Raw genomic sequence first — 8,312 nt, 5'->3', positions numbered from 1 at the left:
TTGCACAGGATAGAGTAGCATGGAGAGCTGCATCAAACCAGTCTCAGGACTGGAGACCACAACAACAACAACAACAACAACAATTCGAATCAGATTGGTTCTTTAAAAACAGTGCTCATAGCACGATCCATACAACAAACTTTTTCTTGCTGATGTATGCGAAGAATATTGTTTCAGGTAACATACGTCAGTGTTGTTTTTGTGGTCTTCAGTCCAGAGACTGGTTTGATGCAGCTCTCCATGCTACTCTATCCTGTGCAAGCTTCTTCATCTCCCAGTACCTACTGCAACCTACATCCTTCTGAATCTGCTTAGTGTATTCATCTCTTGGTCTCCCTCTACGATTTTTACCCTCCACGCTGCCCTCCAATACTAAATTGGTGATCCCTAGATGCCTCAGAACATGTCCTACCAACCGGTCTCTTCTTCTAGTCAACCTTTGCTACAAACTCCTCTTCCCCCCAATTGTATTCAATACCTCCTCATTAGTTATGTGATCTACCCATCTGTGTGCAGCTGATATTTTAATGATCATTTTGCTGAAGATAACTGTTTCCATCATAATCAATAGTTGTATAGAATCTGTTGTCTTTAAGTTGTGTAAGTGTCACTAAATCACAGTTCATACAACACTTTTAACACAATGTTAACTTGGATTTCTTTAGCAACTTGACCAAATCTTTAGCCGGGAGAAAATGTTATTTCATTACAGTGAGTAACTAATTTGTAAATGAAAATGATAAAAATTATTTTGTAATTAAATTCCAAACCACTGTTGGGAACATACATTTAACACATCAAAGAGTAAAATATGAATGGTACTTTATGTTTTCTCCTTGATCTTCGTTACGTACATCGCTGAATAAATGGTCTCTAAAAATGTGTGTTCCTGGCAATATGATGTATTGCGTATTTGATTAAAAGGTCAACTTTATAATCTCACAGAGGACTAATTAGAGTCAATATCTAATTACCACTGAATAACACTGCGAACGCCACAGTATTAACTTCTCGTGCTTATGTAATCCCTGCTTTCAGCATCAAACTTAACTTTACATACATTTTCAAATGATCCTAGTGTTTCATTGATGTCTGTTTCTACCGTATTACATCTTTCAGCAAAAAGGTTAGAATGATACTTTCCAAGATTTCTCAATATCAAATTCTGCTTGTTGCTAAAGTCAGTGAACAGTTGGTTTACATGATTGCTCAAAGAACTCGTTAACTCTTTCTTTAAATCTAATTTTAAATATTCAACTTTAGGTTTACTGAAGACTGAATTTGACACACAAAACAGTATATTTGTTGCCTGACTATTAGAAGTTTCACTCTGGTCATTTAGAACTTCACTTTGAGCATTTAAACTAGAATGTACCAAACCTATTTCTTTCCTTAAGAGTTTACAATTAAATGAAGCTTTCATTCTGAGCATTTAACCTAGAATTTAAACTCTGGGCTTTAATTAAATTTGCTAACTCAGTCCAGTCTGGCATTTCTCTACTGATTCTCATAGCTATAGCTGGTTCTTGAGTTTCTTCTACTTGTTTCACATTACCCATATTCTTATGCACTTTAGATCTAGTGACATTTAAAAACTTTACTCGTGTAGTTGTTATACTTTGAGTGTAAAAGATGGATAAACTGTTGAGTGAAGTCCACTCTAACATTAAAGTACTGTTTTACACTCACCTGACGTGTAGTTTAGGCTGCTTCGGCGAGTGGATGTGGAATTGCCACTGGCACCAGTTGCTGTTCAAGGGTGCTGGCATTTGGTTTCTGCATCGACGTCAGTGAGTGGATGTGGAAGCAGTTGTACTACAAGGCCCTGTGTTTGGACCTTCACTTTTTATAATATATGTCAATGACTTGCCCAGCACCATGTTATGTAAATCCACACTCTATGCAGATGATACAACTTTTGTTACAGCAGGGAAAGATTTAGGAAAATTAAACGAGGAAAGTAAGGCTCATCTCAGAGCAGCCATCAAGTGGTTCCAACTCAATGATTGCATATAAATCATGATAAAACTGTAAATATCACTCTTTAACACACAAGCTAAAGAGAATAAGATTGATTGTGTCTCAGCTAAACTACTTGGGATCCATCTTGACTCAAAATTAACGTGGAAGAGTCATGCCGATTATATTTGTACTAAGTTAGCACATGTGACATATTTGTTAGGTAAAGTAAGGTCATGTGTTAGTGGTAAGTTATTACTCAATGCATACTATGGCATATGTTAAATGGGTGTGGAAAAAGGCACTTTGTTTTGCTCCGGGTGAGTTTCCCTGCAACAATTTTTCATTTGGCAAAAGAAGGCAGTCAGATTTATCCATGGAGTCAGTATAAAGAGGGCTGCAACTGTTAGAAATAATGCGTCTTGTAGACCATATTTCAAAAATCTAAAAATACTAAGTTGTCTCATACACACAAAAGAAAACCAACACAGTCACAAACTACGACAACCTATCCATCACCATGACACATGTATAAAACAGCAAATTGACATCCCAGTTGCTAGACTAAAGAAAACTCAAGATAGTTACAGGTACACGGGAGTAAAACTGTTTAACATGTTGCCAATAGAGGCACATAATGTGTCAGTGAATGAGTTTAAAAGTGTCACAAAGAAATGGCTTAGAGAAAAAGCTTTTTATACAATAGAAGAGTTTATAATGTGCACTAAAGATGATCTTAAGTACTGGTACTAATATAGTTTCACTTAAACTTATACATGTAAATATAATACAAAAATTTGTCCTTGATGCTGCACAAGGTATTCGTATCTTATTAGACAATAATGATCTACAATATATTACACCATTTCTGTTAGTTATGTGAACTGTATATGTACACAAATGACGACATCAATTGCATTTTTAATGCCTAAAGATAATAAAATAAATAGGTCAGCACCAATGAACAGCAACTGGCGGTGACGGCATCGGATGTTGTTTTCTGCATCTGCGTACCCACGATGTGTGAGAGAGCTGTATACTCCCCACACCAGATCATCTTAGTCGAATTGTTCTCGTCGTATCTCATCTTAGTCTAATACATCGAGGTCTTCTTTCCGTTCTTTTAACGTTATTATTTTCTTACATTTTCCCTTTTTTGCATTTACTAATTTTCACCATTTGAATTTTTAGGCAGAATCCAATTCCGTGAAATGGTTCTTTTGTCTTGTTATACTCGGCTGCTATGGTAACACATATCTTCTTATCTCGTCATCGTCTCAAAATTCCTGTTTTCTTCCATCCTTGCACACAGGTTGCCACATTCTAGCGCTTTGCAATGAATGAGGCAAAAAAAAAAAAATCTTCGTAATCTGATCACATATCGAAAGTTTAGTGTCACCATACTCCTCGATTAACAATGTATTTGACTCGAAACGAAACAGAATTTTCTGCAGAACATATAAATGTTATGTGACTGCCAGAAACCAAATAAATATCTGAGTGAGTTGGTTTAATAACCGTTCCTCTTCTCACTATGTATTTCAATAAATGTCTTATCCTCTCCATGTACAAAACGAATATTAATTAACAATACTTCAACGGTCCTTTTTTTTTCACTACAACAGTCAAAGTTATAAAACAGCAGATGATACATAAACACTCTTTGTTCTTTCACTATGGCTTCCATGGCGTGACCGGGAAACACTTGTCGGCGCCGTTCGCCTACCACGTCTATAGTCGTCTCACAAACCTGCACACACAGACAGGTGATGCGCAGTAAATAGGCTCTCTCGCACGTATATTTAAGATATCGTGTGTTCGAGATGGTAGAAGGCTGAGTGGTTCTGGAATTTACACAGTGTCTTGCTGTATTGTTTCAAGAGTTTCTAAGTCCTTTCCTGGATTCTTTTACTGCGTACTCTAGTGTATATTCTGGCTCTGGTTTGTAATGTTTCACAACTTCCGAGAGCTCAGTGCATGTTAAATCTGCACTAAACTTAGTCAGCCATGAACGTATGTATATCTGCTTTACAAGAATGTGCGCTAGGCACTTTATTTTCGTGAACGCAATGTTAGGGTGCATTGTCTAATACCACTATAAATCCACATGGAATGTTTGGTATTAGGCAGTCTTGCGACCAATATATAATTTTCATGCTTCATTCCATTGTGATAGTCTTCCTATGTTAATCTCTAATCACAGATGAGCTTTGCCCTCAATGAACCCCATTTCTCCTCCTGCATGAACCACTATCGCTCTTTGGGTGGAACTTTCATTTCTCCACACGCCTGGTACGTCACTATGCTGTCAACATTTACTGACAGTATAGTGTGTATGCACCCATGTTTCGTCAGTTTTCTCTCAAAGTTCCAATTTCCAGTGTTTGTCGCTTTCCAGTGGTCCTAAATGTTGCGATCCTTCTCTGTATGTCTAGCATAGGTAACTGTCAACAGTCTTGAGATCTGTGAAACTTGGTGGTCCCCATATTTCACGTAGCAACATCCGTAGGACGTCGGTTCAAATCCACGTCTGGCCATCCAGATTTAGGTTTTCCATGATTTCCCTGAATTGCTTGAGGCAAATGCCAGGATAGTTTCTTTGAAAGGGCACATCCGACTTCCTTCCTAATCTGATGAGACCGATCACCTCGCTGTACGCTACAATGCATTGTGAGGACGCAGTTCATATGATCCCCTCCAATATCCATTAATATTTCTGCACGGATGTACGGTGTATATTCAGCCAAGTGCACCAGTTTTCATGATTCCTGGACGATCGTTGAAAGATTTTTTTCTTTCGTTCCACATATAATACACAGGGATGTCAACATATAGTAATGTCTTTGCAAATGGATCCATTTGGCATTTGGCACAGTTGGTGAAAAGCTATACTGTGTTCTGAGGTGGTGCACTTGCAGTTTTTCTGACTGTGGACAGAGAGTTTACTTCATAAAAGCCATTCTCAAAAAAATACTGCTAGATGTTGCACTGTTGGTTCGCTTACGTGTATGGGAAAATCAAAAACACACCACACTGCTTCATTATTGTTGATGTATCTTCCCATATTGACAAAACCACCGAAGCTAAATTTCCCAGTCCACAAGAAGATTCAGAACTGTAGGACATAGTAGTGAAAAATATGATTCACACACAGACCATATGGGCCGTTGAACCCCAGTTTGCAATGTATGAATGTTTAAATCAGAAACGACGAGATCCTCATTTTTATTGTTCACTGTCCTTGGCTATTTGAAATACTGCCATGTGACTGTCTTTATTCACATGCTTACAGACAATTTGGTGGATTTCACTGAATTGCAGTATTCTACATTTGTGTGCGCTTGGAACATTTTGGAAATTAGATAATCAGTTAGTAGTACCATATAACAACTATTTCCAGTGTCACTGTCTCGTATTTTTAATGCAAGGCCACCATTTTTTGGGTTTGCCATCAACTCTGTTTCTGTGTTGTCCAAGTATGATGGAAAATGTACAAAAAAAGTACCCAAAACCATTCATACATTGCAAACTGGGGTTCAATGGCCCACATGGTCTGTAAATCATGTTTTTCACTACTATGTCCTACAATTCTGAATCTTCTTGTGGACTGGGAAATTCAGCTTGGGTGGTTTTGTCAATATCCATGGGATGAATTTTTTGTTGCGTAGTCATATGAGACTGTGTGAATGAGGCTCTTCTCGTTTATGCCATTTGACTGGAACTGTTAGATGCTGGATGTACACAAAGATGTGGCATTTTGTGATGACTTAGCCCAAGATTTCCGACAAAAGTGTCTATTATGTCATGTTGATGCATGGGGGCTTGTCTGTATTTCAGCTGCTCTTTAATTTCTGGCCATGATGAGTTGCATGTGAATGTTATGAAGAGAGCAGGTCGTCCATATTTTCTTATGTAGGTCATGTCATCTTGTGCGTGTTCCAAAGTCATCAAAGAAAGACAGAGGAACATGCATGAACAAAGGTAATTTTATCATCATGCAATGTTTCCGTCACTTATAATTGCACCTCGAAGATGGATGCATTCTTCCACATGTGGTTTCTTCTAAAAACATTCGTTCTGTTTCTATTTTTACATACATGTCTACCAGGAAATGTTGGAATAAATGGTGAGTGTTGAGAAAGTGATTAGAGACAATGAAACATACAGTCACAGAGTTGTAAGCATAGAACTTCTCGGAAGTGACTGTTTTGTTTGCTGCTTTGGCTGGATTTGTTCCAAATTAAAATGATACTCATCCTTTCCGTGCAGAAATATTAATGGATATTGGAGGGGATCATATGAACTGCGTCCTCACAATGCATTGTAGCGTACAGCGAGGTGATCGGTCTCATCAGATTAGGAAGGAAGTCGGATGTGCCCTTTCAAAGAAACTATCCTGGCATTTGCCTCAAGCAATTCAGGGAAATCATGGAAAACCTAAATCTGGATGGCCAGACGTGGATTTGAACCGACGTCCTCCCGAAAGCGAGTCCAGTTTGCTACCCACTGTGCCACCTCACTCAGTGTGTACCAGTTTGACTACTCGTACTTCGCTGTTTGTTATTATTACCTCACTACACTACTTTTTCGGTTCCTCCCTTCGTCACTGAAACTGGCGTTCAAACCCACAATGGGTCTTGTTTTGTATTTACCTACACATGGGTAGCCACACCAGTGGCAATTCCAGAACACACCAAAAAGCCTTTGAATAGTCCACCGTGTTCCACAACATTTGAGTGTGTTCTGGAATCTTCCACAATGATCTGGGATATTCCAGGATGTTTCTGAACATTCTGGAATCTTCCCAAATGTTCCAGACTATTCCAAACATTCCAGATCATCCCGGATCATTGCAGAACATTCTGGAATGTTCTTGAATACTCTCTAAATATTCTAAAAAGTGAAATGCCTTTTGAGTAAAAATGAAAACCTTCTTCATGGATCACGGATAGGAGGCTACTACACCATACAACTCACTTGATCGTACCAGGACTTTTTCTTTTTGAGTTTTAGTGGCACTTGTACACTTTTTTAATATATATTTAGTACTGTTGCTAACTTGGGCATACAATAGCGCAACTTATCACAGTATTAGCTGAAGCAATAATGAAAGAATAGGTTCTCTGTTGTAAAACAGTGGAGTGATACAAAGCAATATCATTTGTGGTTGGCACACTTAAGCGGGCAAGCGGCTATGTATAATCATTAGCTGCACTTTGACCTGAAGTATTTGATGAGTATAAATGAAGAAAATGGAATCTCCTGGGAAGGAACAAAAAAAACAGACCATAAAAAAGGTTTAAATTTATTTCTACGCAAACTAAGAGAAATGCAACCACTGACCCGTAGCAGACTGATATGTTGAGCATGAGAACACGTAACTGGAAACAGTATTCACACTAACTTTGGAGCACGTGCGCACGACACACACACACACACACACACACACACACACACACACACACACACACACAAATGTAAACTCGTGCAGCTGCAGTGAGACTGAGCCCAGGCGACTGTTTACAGTAATTGATAATCAATAATCATAGTGGATTGGGTAGGAGTAGCAGGATAGTGCAAGGCAGGTCTTTCAACACATGACTCAGTAGCTGCAAATCAAGAGAGGAGGATAGAATGAGTGTGACATATAGAGAGGGAGAAGGGAGAGGAGGAAACGTGAGCAAGCTGGAGATGAAAAGAGAGAGAGAGAGAGAGAGAGAGAGAGAGAGGAGGAGGAGGAGGAGGAGGAGGAATAAGGAAGAGTGGTGGGAACAGGTTAGCTGAGGTTTACGCTGAGGGAAGACAATTTCCAACTGCGTGAAACTTGTGCTGGAAGGGAGTATCCTAATGGTTCGCATAGCAAAGCAGCTGTCAAAGTCATTTCTATTTTAGTATGGTGCCCAGTAAATTCGACAACTGGATGGTCAGTTGTTTGTGGTGTCACCGCCAGACACCACACTTGCTAGGTGGTAGCCTTTAAATCGTCCGCGGTCCGTTAGTATACGTCGGACCCGCGTGTCGCCACTATCAGTGATTGCAGACCGAGCGCCGCCACACGGCAGGTCTAGAGAGTCCTCCTAGCACTCGGCCCAGTTGTACAGCCGACTTTGCTAGCGATGGTTTACTGACAAATTACGCCCTCATTTGCCGAGACGATAGTTAGCATAGCCTTCAGCTACGTCATTTGCTACGACCTAGCAAGGCGCCATTATCATTTGCTATTTATCTTGTGATGGATGTACCGTCAGACCGATGTTCACCAATTATGGATTAAAGTTAAGTATTCCAGAAGCTACGTACTCTATTTGCTAGTCTCCATTACTTGTCCTGTTCCAGACCTCACCCCAGCCTGC

This window comes from Schistocerca nitens, chromosome 12 (assembly GCF_023898315.1).
Source record: "Schistocerca nitens isolate TAMUIC-IGC-003100 chromosome 12, iqSchNite1.1, whole genome shotgun sequence".
NCBI classification, from domain to species: domain Eukaryota; kingdom Metazoa; phylum Arthropoda; class Insecta; order Orthoptera; family Acrididae; genus Schistocerca; species Schistocerca nitens.
The sequence above is the reverse complement of the archived record's forward strand: the minus strand, read 5'-3'. Positions refer to the sequence as shown.